At 46.3% G+C, this 17,002-nt stretch overlaps 1 protein-coding gene across 1 annotated transcript in view; it reads left to right on the top strand.

Annotated features, from left to right (window-relative positions):
* Window positions 1–17,002, top strand: part of TMPRSS9 (transmembrane serine protease 9) — a 51,843-nt gene that overhangs the window by 10,941 nt on the left and 23,900 nt on the right. The gene's annotated exons all lie outside the window — the stretch shown is intronic.

The following is a 17,002-nucleotide window of genomic DNA, read 5'->3' as shown; positions in this document are numbered from 1 at the left end:
TCCAGGAATTGGCCCAGCATCCCTGGGCAGATATGGACTTGTTGTCTAATTAAGAGGACTTACTAATTGTTCCTCCTTGGAGGAAGCTGCTTTGAAGCAGTTGATGGGTGTATTGTTCATAGCCTAGTGCTGTCTTCAGGTGCTAAGGGCAGAGGCCTGGAAGGCCAAGGGCAGCAGCAGGCAGAGCACAAGGAGAATCCATGCCCCACTGTTGTCTTTCACCAACATTCATATAGATGGCCCAACTCCCTATGTCCCCAGCACAAACACCACCTGGCCCACTGGCATTGTGGGCCCTTGTTGGCAGTGTCAGCAGGGAGAGCCAGGACTGGCTGGAGCCATGGAGCATGAACGCCCCTCTCAGCCCACAGGTGCCCCCCCCCCCCCCCCCCGGAAGGGCTGATGCACTCTGGCAGGCAGTGTTACAGGATACTGGCCCAGACAGTGCCCATGCTGTCCCTGCTCTAGGGCTTGTTAACGAAGCCCATCTCCAGAGATCACTCAGCGTCCTTCACTGGGGCTGATGGTCATTACAAACACAAGGCCATGCAGACGATGAGTCACTAATGCCTGGAGCAGGGCAGCAAGTTCACAGCTAGTGATTCATTCAGTGAACACTGCAAAAGTAAAAATAATGCAGGCAGAAGTCCAGCAGCAGAGTGGGGTTATCCAGTTTATGGCACTGACTGCAGCATGTACAATTACCTGCCTTGCGGGCAGGGGGCGTATGTGTGCACTTAGTGCAAGGAGCTCCTGGCTCTCAGAGACACAGTACAGGCTCTTGAGGCCAGAGTGGCTGAACTGGAGGGAGCTAAGGGAGACACAGAGAAAACTTTCCAAGACACAGCAGAGCTGGTCCCACCCCCAGTCTGGCAGCCTCTGTGCTGTTGAGGAGGATGAAAGTCTTGGGGAAGAAGAATATCAGGTTGAAGCAGAGGGAAACAATCCCATAGTTTGGACCCTCCTTCCTGATGTTGTCGTGGTATCCTCTCGCACTGAGGACACCCCTCTGTGGGAGGGAACCCCAGTTACTAGGAAGAGCCAGGTAATAGTAATGGGGGATTCAGTTGTTAGAAAAATAGATAGCTCGGTTTGCGATGACTGGGAGAAACGCAGGGCGAATTGTCTGCCGGGTGTGAAGGTTGGGGATCTCATGAGACATCTAGACAGACTTATGTGCAGTACTGGGGAGATGCCAGTGGTCATGGTAGATATAGGTACCAGTGACATAGGGAAAGGCAGGAGAGCAGTCCTGGAGGATAATATTAGTCTTCTAGATAAGAGATTTAAATTCAGAACCTCCATGGGAGTATTCTCTGAATGCTTCCAGTTCCACACACAGGGCCAGTTTGACAGGCAGAACTGCAGAGTCTCAATACATGGATGAGATGATGGTGTTGAGAAGAGAGATTTAGGTTTATTAGGAACTGGGGAATCCTTGGGGAAAGGAGGAACCTTTACAGGAAGGATGGGCTCCGCCTAAACCAAAACAGAACCAGATTGCTTGCATGTAAAATTAAAAATGTTGTAGAGGACTTTTTGAACTGAGGGTGAGGAAACCCAACAAGTGCGGAGGAGCACACGGCTCAGGTGGCGCCATTCCTTGGGAATGAGTTTATTATAAGGGGAACTCTACGTGATGGGATCCCTGGGAGCAGCCTGTGACTGTGGGACCACTGTGCCCCCTTAACTCTCCAGCCTGGGTTGTCTCTCACAAGCTTTGCTAGTGACAAGCAGCAAACCCCTCCAGGCGCTGTTATCACTCAGCACAACAGCATGTGGAGCCCCACACCCAGCTAGATTGCATGAATGTTCCCAGAGACACTCATGAATCACACAGAGAAAGGCAACAGAGCCAAATCCCCCCAGCTCCCAGCCTTATACCTCAGGAATATACAACCTTGCACTGCTCAAGATGAGCCGTGCAAATTTATTAATTGGTTCACCACTTCATCAATGGAAAATGGATATACACCAGCCTTTGTAAACCTGAGCAAGCACCCTTACCAAACACTTCAGGCAAACTCACTGGTAAAGATAAACAGTTAAACAAATGTATTGACTACAAAAGATAGATTTTAAGTGATTATAAGTGATAGGCAGAAAGTCAGAGTTAGTTATCAAAATAAAATAAAATATAAGCATGCATCTAAACTCTCAACCCTATTAGACTGGGCAACATCTAGATTAAGCAGTTTTTCTCACCCCACTGGATATTGCAGTCCTTAATATGCAGGTTTGTCCCTTAAACCTGGGCCAATCTCCTCTGTTGGAGTCTTCAATCTTCTGAGTGTCTTTGTTGCTTGCAGCATAGGTAGGGGCAGGAGAAAAGGCCAAGCTTGGGGCCCCTTGTTCTGTTTTATACCCTGAGTCCCATGTGCTTGGAGAACACAAGACCAGGCATGTCTGGTGGGCATTGCAAGACTGAGCAATTCCCCTGGTGTGGCCTTATGCAGGTGAGTCATTGGATTGAAGCTCCCTTGCTGGACAATGGTTGTTGATTTCTGTTCAGCACCTACCCGGGTTTTGGTTACCTGCCTTGTCATTGTCTCTGGAGAGCTAGTACCTGGGCACCTCCCAAACCCACAGCATATTTTAGTGACAACCATACAACGCAATTCTCATAACTTCATATGCATTAATGATCTACATATTTCAATAGAACAGTGACTTTCAGCAGATCATAACCTGTCTCCTGATACCTCACAAGGCCTGTTTTATATGCAATATCACAATTATATACAGATGAGGAATATGGGGGTTACAGGATGCTCCTCCAAGGTACAGAATGTCACACTCTATATCCTAGCAAAGAGGATAGGAAGGAAGTTGGTAAAGTTCAGGTGAGAGCTAGTGAGGAACAGTCTAATGTCAAAGAGTCCCATTGAAATACAAGAGATGAAGGAAGCACCTGAATACTGACGAGATGTACAAGGGCTTCTATACACATGCTAGAAGTGTAAATACTAAGATGGGTGAACTTGAGCACCTGGCATTGATATAACAGGCATCTTAGAAACTTGATAGAATGAGAAAAATCAATGGGACAGAGTAATACCAGGGTACAAAACATGTAGGAATGACAGAGTAGGTCACGCTGATGGTGGAGTGGCACTATATGTGAAAGAAAGCTTAGAGTCAAATAAAGTAAAAAAAAATCTTAAATGAATCAAACAGTACCATAGAATCTCTATAGATAGAATTTCAGTGTTTGAATTATAAGAGTATAGCAGTAGGAATATACTACTGACCACCTGACCAGATGGTGGTTGTGATTGTAAAATATTCAGGGAGATTAGAAAGGCTAAAAGGCAGAAAATGCAATAATAATGGGGATTTCAACTATCCCCATACTGACTGGGTACGTCACTTCAGGACAGGATGCAGAGATAACATTTCTAGACACCATTAATGACTGCTTCTGGGAACACCTAGCCCTGGAACCCACACATGGAGAGGCAAGTCTTGATTTAGTCCTAAGTGGGGCACAGGATTTTGTCCAAGAGGTGAATATAGCTGAACTGCTGGTAATAGCAACTATAATGTAATTACATTTAACATCCTTATGGGGGGGAAATACCAAAGAAACCCATCACAGAAGAATTTAACTTCAAAAAAGGACAATAAACAAAAATGAGGATGTTAGTTAAATGGCAAGTAAAAGGAACAGTCACAAGGGTGAAATGCCTGCAAACTGCATGGAGACTACTTAAAAACACCATAATAGAGGCTCAACCTAATAATTTGTATACCCCAAATTAAAAAAAACAGCACAAGAACCAAAAAAAAAATACCATCATGGCTAAACAACAGAAGAAAAGAGGTGGTTAAAGGCAAAAAAGCATCTTTTAGAAACTGGAAGTCAAATCCTAGTAAGGAAAATAAAAAGGAACACAACCTCTGACAAGTCAAATGTAAAAGTATAATTAGGCAACCCACGAAAGAATTTAAAGATCAACTAGCTAAAGACACAAAAACTAACAGCAAAATTGTTTTTAAGTACATCAGAAGCAGGAATCCTGCCCAACAGTCAGTGTGGCTACGGGATAATCAAGGTGCTAAAGGAAGCACTAATGGAAGTACTTGTGGAAGATAAGGCCATTGAAGAGAAGCTAAATGAATTATTTGCATTGGTCTTCATTGCTGAGGATGTGAGGGAGATTTCCACACTTGAGCCATTCTTTTTAGGAGATTGAGGTGTCAGTAGAGGAGGTTTTGAAACAGTTTGGTCAATTAAACATTAATAAGTCACTAGTACCAGACAGTATTCACCCAAGAGGTCTGAAGGGACTCAAATATAAAATTGCAGAACTACTAACTGAGGTATGTAACCTATCACTTAAATCAGCCTCTGGACCAGAGGACTAGAGGATAGCTAACATAATGCCAATTTAAAAATGAAAAGGCTCCAGAGGCAATCATGACAAGTACGGGCTCGTAAGCCTGACGACTTCTTTGAGTGATGGTCCCTATTGTGTTCTACTGTGGATTACGCATGTGCACCATGTGCCTGGTGTCGGAGAATTTGGAAGTGGTGTCTGTTGTTCCACACATGGGCCCTGACTCACCTCATGCTTCTGTCTGAGGCAATGAAGGGCAGGGCAGACCAACTGTCTCCAGTTCCTTCTCACGGCCGCATAGTCCAGGTCGGAACTTTAAATGTCCTTGCCTATGATGCAGCTCTAATATTATTCATTGTACATTGTTTTACCAGTTTTTAGTTGTAGTTTTTACAGTTTTATTTTTTCCTAGTTTTAGTAGTTTACTAGTTTTTACTCTATTCTAAACTGTTAGTATTTGGGAATTTTCCCCGTCCCCCCTCCACGTATCCCATTTGGGTATCGGACTATGCCCAGAACTCTGGGCTTCAAATCTGCGCCGCCTGCCTGCGATCCTTCTCAGTCAATGACAACCACAAACACTGTTTCTACTGCTTGGGAGCAGCTCGCATCACGGCTAGGTGAAGGATTTGTCAGTCTTTCCCCAGCCGTACACAAGAAGGTCAAGTACTTCATCTACCGAAGTATCTCATGGAGATGGCCATGAGACCACAATCGGACCCAGGTGGGGAACCCCCCTGTACATCGGCCTGAATCAGCAAGGCATGTGCCTCCTACTGCTACTATGTCCAACTCTGGTGTCAGCAGAACCACCCCACAGATCACATGGCAGGGCCTAGTTGGGAGATTAGGAAGCACTCCCATAAGCACGGGACTACGTCTTCCTCCAAATCCACCTCAAAGAAACTGAACATTCCCTTTACTGGCTTGGCTCAAGGGGATGTAGGACGTTCTAAGTCCCACAGGCATGAGAAGAAGACCCATAAACAGTGGGATCCACCGGTTCCAGACTGTGACCCATCAGTGCCACCATCTACGGCGCCTCCCTCACCATTAAAGACTTCAGCGCTGGTACCGGTGACTAGAAAGGAGAGAGTGCCCCTTACATTGGGGAGATCCGGATCTATGGCTGCACCGCAAGATGTCTTCACCTTACCGGATTCAGAGTCTCCTCCTCCATTGGGTCCCTTCACTTCCAGGGAACTCATATCCCTGCCATAAGACATGCCTGTGGTACAGGGTCTATCGTTCCCTTGCATGTGCTATACATCTCTCCATCAACTCCGACAGTACTGCCATTGGAACTGGAATCTGCCTTTTCCTCTTCCAATGAATCAGACCCTGGGGAAGAACCACATTTCCTTTACCTCTCCAATGTACCACCACATAGACTGACGCCCATGGGAGTGTCCTCACCCTCCCCAGAGCCACCATGCTGTGGGAACCCTTGAAACCTCCAGTTGATCCTGCCTATTGGCCATATGGGGGGACCTGGGGTCAGTATCCTCCTTTGAAACATGCCTGATCCACGAGGGAGTTGCCACCTGTTTCCCCCGGGGGACACATCAAGTATGTCCCCGGATCCAATGGCAGAGGAATAATTTTATACACCAATTTTGGCGGTTTTGCTGGAGCTGGCTAGATTTCCATCCTCATTGCCAAGCAAAGCTTTTACTGCATCATTTTCTTCCCCACAGATGACTTCAGACAGTGTCAAGATCTTTTATGGAGAATCATGGGGGAACTCCAAATCCCACTGAAAGAGATCCAAGACTCCCAGCATAAGCTTCTGGACAGTCTCCACACTTTGGGACTGATAAAAAGAGCAATGCCAATCAATGAAGCTATACTGGAGCCAGCCAGGACTGTGTGGCAGACCCCCACCGCATGTACTGCTACCTCTAAAGGAGTGGAGAGATGTTACTACGTCCCAGCTAAAGGCTCAGAATTCCTATTCTCCCACCCAGCTCTGAACAGGCTGCTGCAGACAGGGCTAAACAACAACACCCTTGATCCACGCCTGCGGATAAGGATGGGAAGCATCTATCTTCTGGGGCGAAAAGTTTTCTCCTCCTCCAGTTTGCAATTCATGATAGCCAATTAGAATCATAGAAACATAGAATATCAGGGTTGGAAGGGACCTCAGGAGGTCATCTAGTCCAACCCCCTGCTCAAAGCAGGACCAACCCCAACTAAATTATCAAGCACTGTTGGCTAAATATGACTTCCTGAATTACAGTGAATTCAAGGACTTTGCTAACAGTCTTCTGCAGCAAGACTGTGCCTGCTTTCAGGCCCTTGTCAAGGAAGGAAAGCGAATAGCCAGAACTGCCCTCCAATCCACAGTGGACATGGCTGATACTTCCTGCAGGGCCATGGCTGATGAAGAGTGTCTTGGCTTCATGTGTCTGGTTTTCCTACAGAAGTCCAGAACACCATCGAGAACCTTCCTTTTGACAAGCACCAACTCTTCAACCAGAAAACAGATGAGTTTCTACGTACCCTAAAATACTCCAGAGCTATCCTTTGCTCATCGGGCATCTAAACACCTGCCCCAAAACGAAACTTCCATCACCAGTTGTCCACACTAAGGTACAGATCTCCATGCATGTGATAAAAAGTCCAAAGGTCTCGCTTCCCCAGGGCCCCCTCTCAGGCTTCAACATCTCAAGCCCAGCCACAAGCAAAGAGGTATTTTTGATGTGAGCTTGAGAGCTGCCAACCACTGAGCCTAACACCTCACAACCCTTCGACTCCATCTAGAGGTTGCTTAGCACTCTTTTCCTATACTTGGAGTGTGATAACAATGGACAAATGGGTGCTGAATGTCATCCTCCGTGGCTATACGATCAAGTTTGTAATGCTATCTCCTCCAAGACCCCCCCCCCCTTTGGGGACCACTCTGACAACAGTATTCTCACCCAAGAGGTGAATTCCTTATTACAATGGGAAGCAATAGAATGCGTTCCTCCAGAATACCCAAGAAGAAAGGTGGGGTGGAGACCAATTCTTGACCTTTGTCACTTCAGTCGCTTCATCTGCAAACTAAAGTTGTGCGTGGTCATGCTGGCAGTGATAATTCCATCCTTAGAATAAGGCATGTGGTTCATGGCTCTCGATATGAAGGATGCTTACTTCCATGTCAATATTCACCGTGCCCACAGACATTTTTCCCCAATTTATGGTGGACTCTGACCATTTCCAATACAGAGTACTACCCTTTGGGATAGCTACCGCTTCCAGAGTCTTCATCAAATTATTTTCCATAGTAGCAGCTCATATCAGATGCTATGGTCTCCCTGTTTTTGCATACCTTGACCACTGGCTCCTAGTCACCAGGCCCACCAGAAGCCCACACATCAACCTCTATGATACTCTGCCTCCTTTCTTCTCTGGGAGTCAGTGTCAATGTCAAAAAGTTGATCCTCAACCCCATGCAATCTTTGGACTTCATCAGGGCTACCCTAAACTCTACAGGCATACTTGCCCACAGACAGATTTCAGGAGATGCGTGACATCATAGCTCACATCACAAACAATCCTTGCATACTGGCCAAGACGTGTCAGACTCTACTTGGCATCATGCACTTACATGATCTCCTTTGTGAGATTTCACCTTTGTTGCCTTCAGACATGGCTGCAGTCTGTATAATCACTGAACCACCATGCTATGAACCTCATGCTGACAGTCCCGGCCAAGGTACTATCCTCCCTCCTATGGTGGATAGACATCATGAATGCACATCATGAATGCAGGAGAGTCCCCTTTCCACATGTCCACAGGATATCTCGAGAATCCAGGAAGCACATCTGGAACTTGGGCACATCTGGAACTTTGAGCAGTAATGAGGGCATGTGAATTTTTCCTTCCACTCATTCACTCTCATTTCCTGATCATGTCAGACAACACTACCACTGTTTTCTACATCAACAAACAAGGAGGAGTGAAATCCACCACCGCTCTATGTGCAGAAGCAGTAAGTCTCTAGAACTGGTGCATCGGCAATCAGATCACTCTATCCATAGCCTATCTTCTGGGGACACAGAATCTACTCACAGACTCACTCAGCAGACACTTTGCAATCAACCACGAGTGGGAAATTCACAATAAAGTGCTACTCAACATCTTTGCACAATGGGGGACCCCAACCAGAGATCTATTCGCCTCTCAGACAAACAAGTGTGCCAGATATTGCTCCAGGGGATCCCTCGGTTACAGCTCCCAGGGCAATGCTCTTCTTCTCTCCTGGTCTGGCCAATTCAACAACTACTCCTTCCCTTCACTACTGCTCCTACCGTGGGTGCCACACAAGATCTGACAAGACAAAGCGACAGTCATTCTGATTGCCCTCTTCTGGCACAGACAATTCTGGTTCCCCAATTTCCTGCGCATGTCATCCCGTCCACTGATCACCATCCTGAATTTCCCCAACCTTCTCACCCAGTACAATGGCAGGATCAAGCATCCCGATCCGCAACTTCTACACCCCAGGGCATGGTATTTGGATGGGCATCAGCCATAGAACAGACATGTTCCTTGGCAGTACAAGTCATTCTCTCGAACAGTAGGAAAGATTCCACTATACAATGTTACCGGACTAAGAAGAAATGTTACCAGAAACTGCAAAGATTCCCCTAATCCTGGACTACATTCTATCCTTAGAGACATCGGGTCTCATCCTCAGCACTTTGCTAGTTTTTACACACCTGCTAACCGCTAGATTTTGGAAAGGCCTTCTAAGTGTTGCCAGGAGGGCTTCAGCTTCTTTGACCACGGGATGCTGTTCCAGGAAGAAGGACTGCTAAACAGAGATGGGGTCCACCTACTGAGGAAATGGAAGAACATATTTGGATACAGAGTGGCTAACCTAGTGAGGAAAGCTTTAAACTAGGTTCAAAGGGGGCAGGTGACCAAAGCCCACAGGTAAGTCAAAAACATGGAGACCTGTGAGAAGGGTTGGAATTTGGGGGGAGCATGGGTTGTTATAGCAGGGATAATGGAGAGACAAGACAGAACTGTGGGGAGGGATCAGATCAGTATCTTAGATGTCTGTACTCTAATGGGGAATAAGCAGGAAGAACTTGAAATGCTAGTAAATAAACACAACTATGACATAGTTGGCATCACAGAGACTTGGTGGGATAATACGTGTGACCGGAATATTGGTATAGAAGGATACAGCTTTCTCAGGAAGGACAGGCAGGAAAAAAGGGAGGAGGTGTTGCCTTATATATTAAAAATGTATACACTTGGACTGAGGTTGAGATAGAAATAGGAGACAGACTTGTTCAAAGTCTCTGGGTAATGATAAAAGGAGTAAAACAAGGGTGATGTCATGGTGGGGTCCACTACAGACCACCTAACCAGGAAGAAGAGGTGGATGAGGCTTTTTTTAAACAACTAACAAAATCATCCAAAGCACAGGAACTGGTGGTGATGGGGGACTTCAACTACCCAGACATCTGTTGGGAAAATAACACAGCAGCAGGGCACAGATTATCCAAAAAGTTCGTGGAATGTATTGGAGACAATTTTTTATTTCAGAAGGTGGAGAAAGCTACTAGGGGGAGGCTGTTCTGGATTTGATTTTGACAAATAGGGAGGAACTGGTTGAGAATTTGAAAGTGGAAGGCAGCTTGATTGAAAGTGATCATGAAATGGTAGAGTTCATGATTCTAAGGAATGGTAGGAGGGAGAACAGCACAATAAAGACAATGGATTTCAAGGAGGCAGACTTTAGCAAACTCAGGGAGATGGTAGGTAAGATCCCATGTGAAGCAAGTCTAAGGGGAAAAACAACTGAAGACAGTTGGCAGTTTTTCAAAGAGACATTATTAAGGGCACAAGAGCAAACTATCCTACTAAGTAGGAAAGATAGGAAGTATTGCAAGAGACCACCCTCACTTAACCAGGAGATCTTCAATGATCTAAAAATCAAAAAAGAGTCCTACAAAAAGTGGAAACTAGGTCAAATTACAAAGGATGAATATAAACAAATAACATAAGTATGTAGGGACAAAATTAGAAAGGCCAAGGCACAAAACAGGATCAAACTAGCTAGAGATATAAAGGGTAACAAGCAAACATTCTACAAATACATTAGAAGCAAGAGGAAGACCAAGGACAGGGTAGGCCCATTACTCCATTGGTGGGGGGAGGGGAATAATAACAGAAAATGTGGAAATGGCAGAGGTGCTTAATGCCTTCTTTGTTTCGGTTTTCACCGAGAAGGTTGGTGGTGATTGGACATCTAACACAGTGAATGCCAGTGAAAATGAGGTAGGATCAGAGGCTAAAATAAGAAAAGAACAAGTTAAAAATTACTTTGACAAGTTAGATGTTGTCAAGTCACCAGGGCCTGATGAAATACATCCTAGAATACTCGAGGAGATATCTGAGGAGATATCGCCATTAGCGATTATCTTTGAAAAGTCATGGAAGATGGGAGAGATTCCAGAAGACTGGAAAAAGGCAAATATAGTGCCAATCTATAAAAACTGAAAATAAGAACAACCCGGGGAATTACAGACCAGTCATCTTAACTTCTGTACCCGGAAAGATAATGGAGCAAATAATTAAGCAATCAATTTGCAAACATCTAGAAGATAATAAGGTGAATAAGTAACAGTCAGCATGGATTTGTCAAGAACAAATCATGTCAAACCAATCTAATAGCTTTCTTTGACAGGGTAACAAGCCTTGTGGATGGGGGGGAAGTGGTAGATGTGGTATATCTTGACTTTAGGAAAGCTTTTGATACTGTCAGGCATGACCTTCTCATTCACAAACAATTAGGGAAATGCAACCTAGAGGGAGCTATGATATGGTGGATGCAAATATGGTTGGTAAACCATTCCCAGAGAGTAGTTATCAGTGGGTCATAGTCATGCTGGAAGGGCATAACGAGTGGGGTCCTGCAGGGATCAGTTCCGGGTCCGGTTCTATTCAATATCTTCATTAGTGATTTAGATAATGCCACAGAGAGTACACTTATAAAGTTTGCGGATGATACCAAGCTGGGAGGGGTTGCAAGTGCTTTGGAGGATCAGATTATAATTCAAAATGATCTGGAAAAACTGGAGAAATGGTCTGAAGCTATTCGGGGAGGGCTAGCTCAGTGGAGGAGGGATAGCTTAGTGGTTTGAGCACTGGCCTGTTAAACCCAGAGTTGTGAGTTCAATCCTTGAGAGGGCCATTTAGGGATCTGGGGCAAAATCAGTACTTGGTCCTGCTAGTAAAGGCAGGGGGCTGGACTCAATGACCTTTCAGGATCCCTTGCAGCTCTATGAGATAGGTAGATCTCCATATTTAAAGTCAATAGGATGAAATTCAATAAGGACAAATGCAAAGTATTCCACTTAGGAAGGAACAATCAGTTGCACACATACAAAATGGGAAATGACTGCGTAGGAAGGAGTACTGTGGAAAGGGATCTGGGGGCCATAGTGGACCACAAGCTAAATATGATTCAACAGGTTTCAGAGTAGCAGCCGTGTTAGTCTGTATCCTCAAAAATAACAGGAGTACTTGTGGCACCTTAGAGACTAACAAATTTATTAGAGCATAAGCTTTCGTGGGCTACAACCCACTTCTTCAAGAAGTGGGTTGTAGCCCACGAAAGCTTATGCTCTAATAAATTTGTTAGTCTCTAAGGTGCCACAAGTACTCCTGTTATTTTTATGATTCAACAGTGTAACGCTGTTGCCAAAAAAACAAACATCATTCTGGGATATATTAGCAGGAGTATTGTAAGCAAGACACAAGAAGTAATTCTGCCACTCTACTCTGCGCTGATTATGCCTCAACTGGAGTATTGTGTCCAGTTCTGGGTGCCACATTTCAGGAAAGATAAGGACAAATTGGAGAAAGTCCAGAGAAGAGAAACAAAAATGATTAAAGGTCTAGAAAACAGGACCTACGAGGGAAGATTGAAAAAATTAGGTTTGTTTAGTCTGGAAAAGAGAAGACTGAAAGGGGACATAACAGTTTTCAAGTACATAAAAGGTTGTTCCAAGGAGGAGGGAGAAAAATTGTTCTTCTTAACCTCTGAGGACAGGACAAGAAGCAATGGGCTTAAATTGCAGCAAGGGAGGTTTAGGTTGGACATTAGGAAAAACTTCCTAACTGTCAGAGAGGTTAAGCACTGGAATAAATTGCCTAGGAAGGTTGTGGAATCTCCGTCATGGGAGATTTTAAGAGCAGATTAGACAAACACCTGTCAGGGATGGTCTAGATAATACTTAACCCAGCCATAAGTGCAGGGGACTGGACTAGATGTCCTCTTGAGGTGCCTTCCAGTCCTCCGATTCTATGGTTCTATGATTCTAAGAACTGTCCCACCTCTTGAAACGATCACACCTCAATGGGGCCTGAATCTAATGCTATCAGTATTAACACACACACCCTTTGGACCACTGGCATCTTGCTCCATGTCCCTCCTTTCCATGAAAGTTGCCTTCCTTGTTGCTATCAATTTAGTGAGAAGAGTCGGTGAACTTGGAGCGATGATGGTGGATCCACAATTCACCATATTTCACAAGAATAAACTCTCCTTACATCTACATGGAAATTTCTACCAAAGGTGGTCTCCCAGTTTCATAGTAACCAATCCATTCACTTATCCGTTTTCTTTCTGAAACCACATGTATCTGCAGAAGAACGTAGACTCCATTCCCTCAACGTCCGAAGAGCTTTGGCCTTTTACCTACAGAGAACAAAAATAATCAGGAAGTCCCCTAGACTGTTTATTGCGGTGGCAGAGAGAATCAGGGGACAGGCCATTTCCACCCAGAGACTCTCCAAATAGATTTCCAGTTGTATTAAACTCTGCTACCAGATGTTGAATCTATGTCCCCCACAGCCTCACTCCACTAGAGCTCAAGCAACAACCACAGCATCCCTTCAGGAAGTGCCTCTCATAGACAGATGTAGAGCAGCCACGTGAACTTCTGTTCACAAGTTCACACCACACTACCCCTTAGTGCCAGACTTGGCGGTGGGTGACTCCTTTGGTACAGCAATTTTACGCCGACCCTGCCGTCCTCATCCTCCTCCAATGTAGGTGCTGCTTGTCAGTCACCCACAGGAATATGATAGGGACCACCACTCGAAGAAGAGGAGGTTACTTACCTGTAACTGTAGGCTCTTTAAGATGTGTGGTCCCTATCTGTATTCCACTTCCCACCCTCTTTCCCCTCTGCTCTGGATCTGTCAGAATCACAGTGAACAAGGAACTGGAGCTGCGGTCGGACCGCCCCGCCCTTTATCACCTTGGACAGGAGCATGAGGCGAGTCAGGGCGCATGCGCGGACCAACGGACACTACTTTCAAATTTTCCAACTCTGGGCACGTGGTGTGCATCCCACAGTGGAATACAGATAGGGACCATACATCTTGAAGAACCTCCAGTTACAGGTAAGTAACTTCCTCTTCAGTACCAGGAAAACTGGTTGAAACTCTAGTAAAGAACAGAATTATCATAAATACTGATGAACGCAATTTGTTGGGGAAGAGTCAACACAGCTTTTTGTAAAGGGAAATCATGTTTCACTAATCTATTAGAATTATTTTAGAGTGTCAACAAACATGTGGACAAAGGTGAATATAGTGTACTTGGCCTTTGCTAAGGTCCCATACCAAAGACTCTTAAGCAAAGTGAACGGTAATGGGATAAAAGGAAAGGTCCTCTCCTGGATCTGTAACGAGTTAAAAGACAGGAAACAAACGATAGGAATAAATAGTCAGTTTTCACAATGGAGAAAGATAAACAGTGGGTCCCCCAAAAATCTGTACTGGGACCTGTGCTGCTCAACATATTTATATATGATCTGGAAAAGGGGGTGAATAGTGAGGTGGCAAAATTTGCAGACAGTACAAAATTACTCAAGATAGTTAAGCCCAAAGCTGACTGCAAAGAGTTACAAAGGGATCTCAGTAAACCAGGTGACTGGGTGACAAAATCAGGGCCGGCTCTAGGTTTTTTGCCACCCCAAGCAAAAAACTTTTGGCTGCCCCCACCCCAGACCTGGGCTCTCCCCCCCTCCCCCCACACCAGTGCCCCCTGCTGCCCCAGCCCATGGCTCTCTCTCCCCCCCCCGCACTCCCTGTTGCCCCAGTGCTGGGCTCTCCCCCTACTCCACCCCACCCCAGCCCTGGGCTCCCCCCCACCAGTGCTGACTCCACCCGCTTCTCCCTCGCCTCCAGCCGGTCCGGCACTGGCATGGTCAGGGTAAGCAGTGGGGCTCCCGGGCCGCGCCTCAGCCCAGGGTTCCTTCAGCCAGGGCTCCCGCCTCCAGGACCGGCCAAGACCCAGGAGGGCAGAGCCGCTGGACCGCCCCGGCAAGGGGCTGAGGAGCCGGGGCAGGGTAGCCTCAGAGGGAGCGAAGACCCGGAGAGCGGGACGCGGGCCCCATACGGCAGCACCCCGCCCTCTATGGCCCTGCTGCTGCTGCTGCTGCTTCTGGCCACCCTGCCGCAGTCCCTGGGTGGCTCGGTCTGCTTCGCCCAGCCCCGGCTGTGGCGCGGCCACCCTGTGGCACCTGCAGGCGGCTCCGTGTGCCCTGCGGGGCGGCCCCCAGCCCGTGTGTCCCGCGCTCAGAGCCTGCCTGGCTCAGCCACTAGGTGCGGGCGCTGCTCCCCCGCAGCGCGAACCGCAGCGGCCCCAGGGTACCCCCCGCGCACGACGCGCTGCTGCCGCCAGGGCCGGCTCTAGGCTTTTGCCCCCCGAAGCAAAAAAAAAAAAAAAAAAAAAAAAGATGGCTGGAATGCCACCCCTGAAAATGTGCCACCCCAAGCACGTGCTTGGTTTGCTGGTGCCTAGAGCCGGCCCTGGACAAAATGATAGATGAAATGCGGTGTTGATCAATACAAAGTAAAGCATATTGGAAAATATAATCCCAGCTATACATACAAAATGATTGGGTCTAAATTAGCTGCTACCACTTTAGAAAGAGCTCTTAGAATCATCGTGGATAGTTCTCTGAAAACATCCATTCAATGTGCAGCAGCAGGCAAAAAAGTGAACAATGTTAGGGAACATTAGGAAAGGGATAGATAATAAAACAGAAAATATCATAATGCCACTATATAAATCCATGGTAAACCCACACCTTGAACACTGCGTGCAGATCTGACTGCCCCATCTCAAAAAGAGTATATTAGAATTGGGAGAAGTGCAACAAAATGATTAGGGGGATGGAACAGCTTCCATATGAGCAGAGATTAGAAAGACTGGGATTGTTCAGCTTGGAAAAGAGATGACCAGGGATGGGGGGGGGGGGGATATGATAGAGGTCTATAAAGTGACTAAAGAAGTGCTATTTACCCCTTCATATAACACAAGAACCAGGGATCACCCAATGAAATTAATAGGCAGCAGTTTAAAACAAACAAAAGAAAGCACTTTGTCCCACAATTCACGATCAACTTGTGGAACTCATTTCCATGGGATGTTGTGAAGGCCAAAACTATAACTGGATTAATAGATAAATTCATGGGGATAGGTTCATCAGTGGCTATTAGCGAAGATTCATAGGATTCATAGATTCTAGGCCTGGAAGGGACCTCGAGAGGTCATCGAGTCCAGTCCCCTGCCCTCATGGCAGTACCAAATACTGTCTAGACCATCCCTGATAGACATTTATCTAACCTACTCTTAAATATCTCCAGAGATGGAGATTCCACAACCTCCCTAGGCAATTTATTCCAGTGTTTAACCACCCTGACAGTTAGGAACTCTCCCCTAATGTCCAACCTAAACCTCCCTTGCTGCAGTTTAAGCCCATTGCTTCTTGTTCTATCCTTAGAGGCTAAGGTGAACAAGTTTTCTCCCTCCTCCTTATGACACCCTTTTAGATACCTGAAAACTGCTATCATGTCCCCTCTCAGTCTTCTCTTTTTCAAACTAAACAAACCCAATTCTTTCAGCCTTCCTTCATAGGTCATGTTCTCAAGACCTTTAATCATTCTTGTTGCTCTTCTCTGGACCCTCTCCAATTTCTCCACATCTTTCTTGAAATGCGGTGCCCAGAACTGGACACAATACTCCAGTTGAGGCCTAACCAGCGCAGAGTAGAGCGGAAGAATGACTTCTCGTGTCTTGCTCATGTAACCCTTCTGCCCATCTAAGTTGGCAGCAACAAGGGCCGGGTTCTGTATCTAGGGGTTCTGTTTCAATAACGCAATGCAAAACCGGCTCGAGCCCCCACCCAGTGACCTGGGACAATTACATACCACCCCCCTGGGTACCTCTAAGAGGCAATACTTCCTCTCTCGCAAGCACGGAGTCTGAGTGTAGCAGAAAATGTTTAATAACATGAGGTAAACGACATCAGCATAAAATTGGAAAAACACCACAAACAGGATTCCTAACACAAACCATGAGCAAAACCCACCCCAGCAAATTGGGCTGTGTCCTTTCCCTTTGGCTCTTGAATCCAGCAACCCAAAAATCACCCAGAGTCCCCAAAGTCCAACACCCCCAAAGTCTCTTGGGTCCAGCAACCACCCAAAGTCCCAAAAGTCCAACAACCCCCAAAGTCTCTGTCCCTGGTCAGTGCAGCCCCAGAGTAAAAGGGGGGGCACGCAGAGTGTTAAGGGGCACCTTACGTGATCCGAGGCTGGCCAGCCGTCTGTTTCCCCGTGGGGGTTCTGCCGCAGCCTT

The sequence above is a fragment of the Emys orbicularis genome, chromosome 24 (genome assembly GCF_028017835.1).
Source record: "Emys orbicularis isolate rEmyOrb1 chromosome 24, rEmyOrb1.hap1, whole genome shotgun sequence".
Lineage (NCBI taxonomy): Eukaryota > Metazoa > Chordata > Testudines > Emydidae > Emys > Emys orbicularis.
Note: the sequence above shows the minus strand (reverse complement) of the source record. Positions and strands in the feature narration are given on the sequence as shown.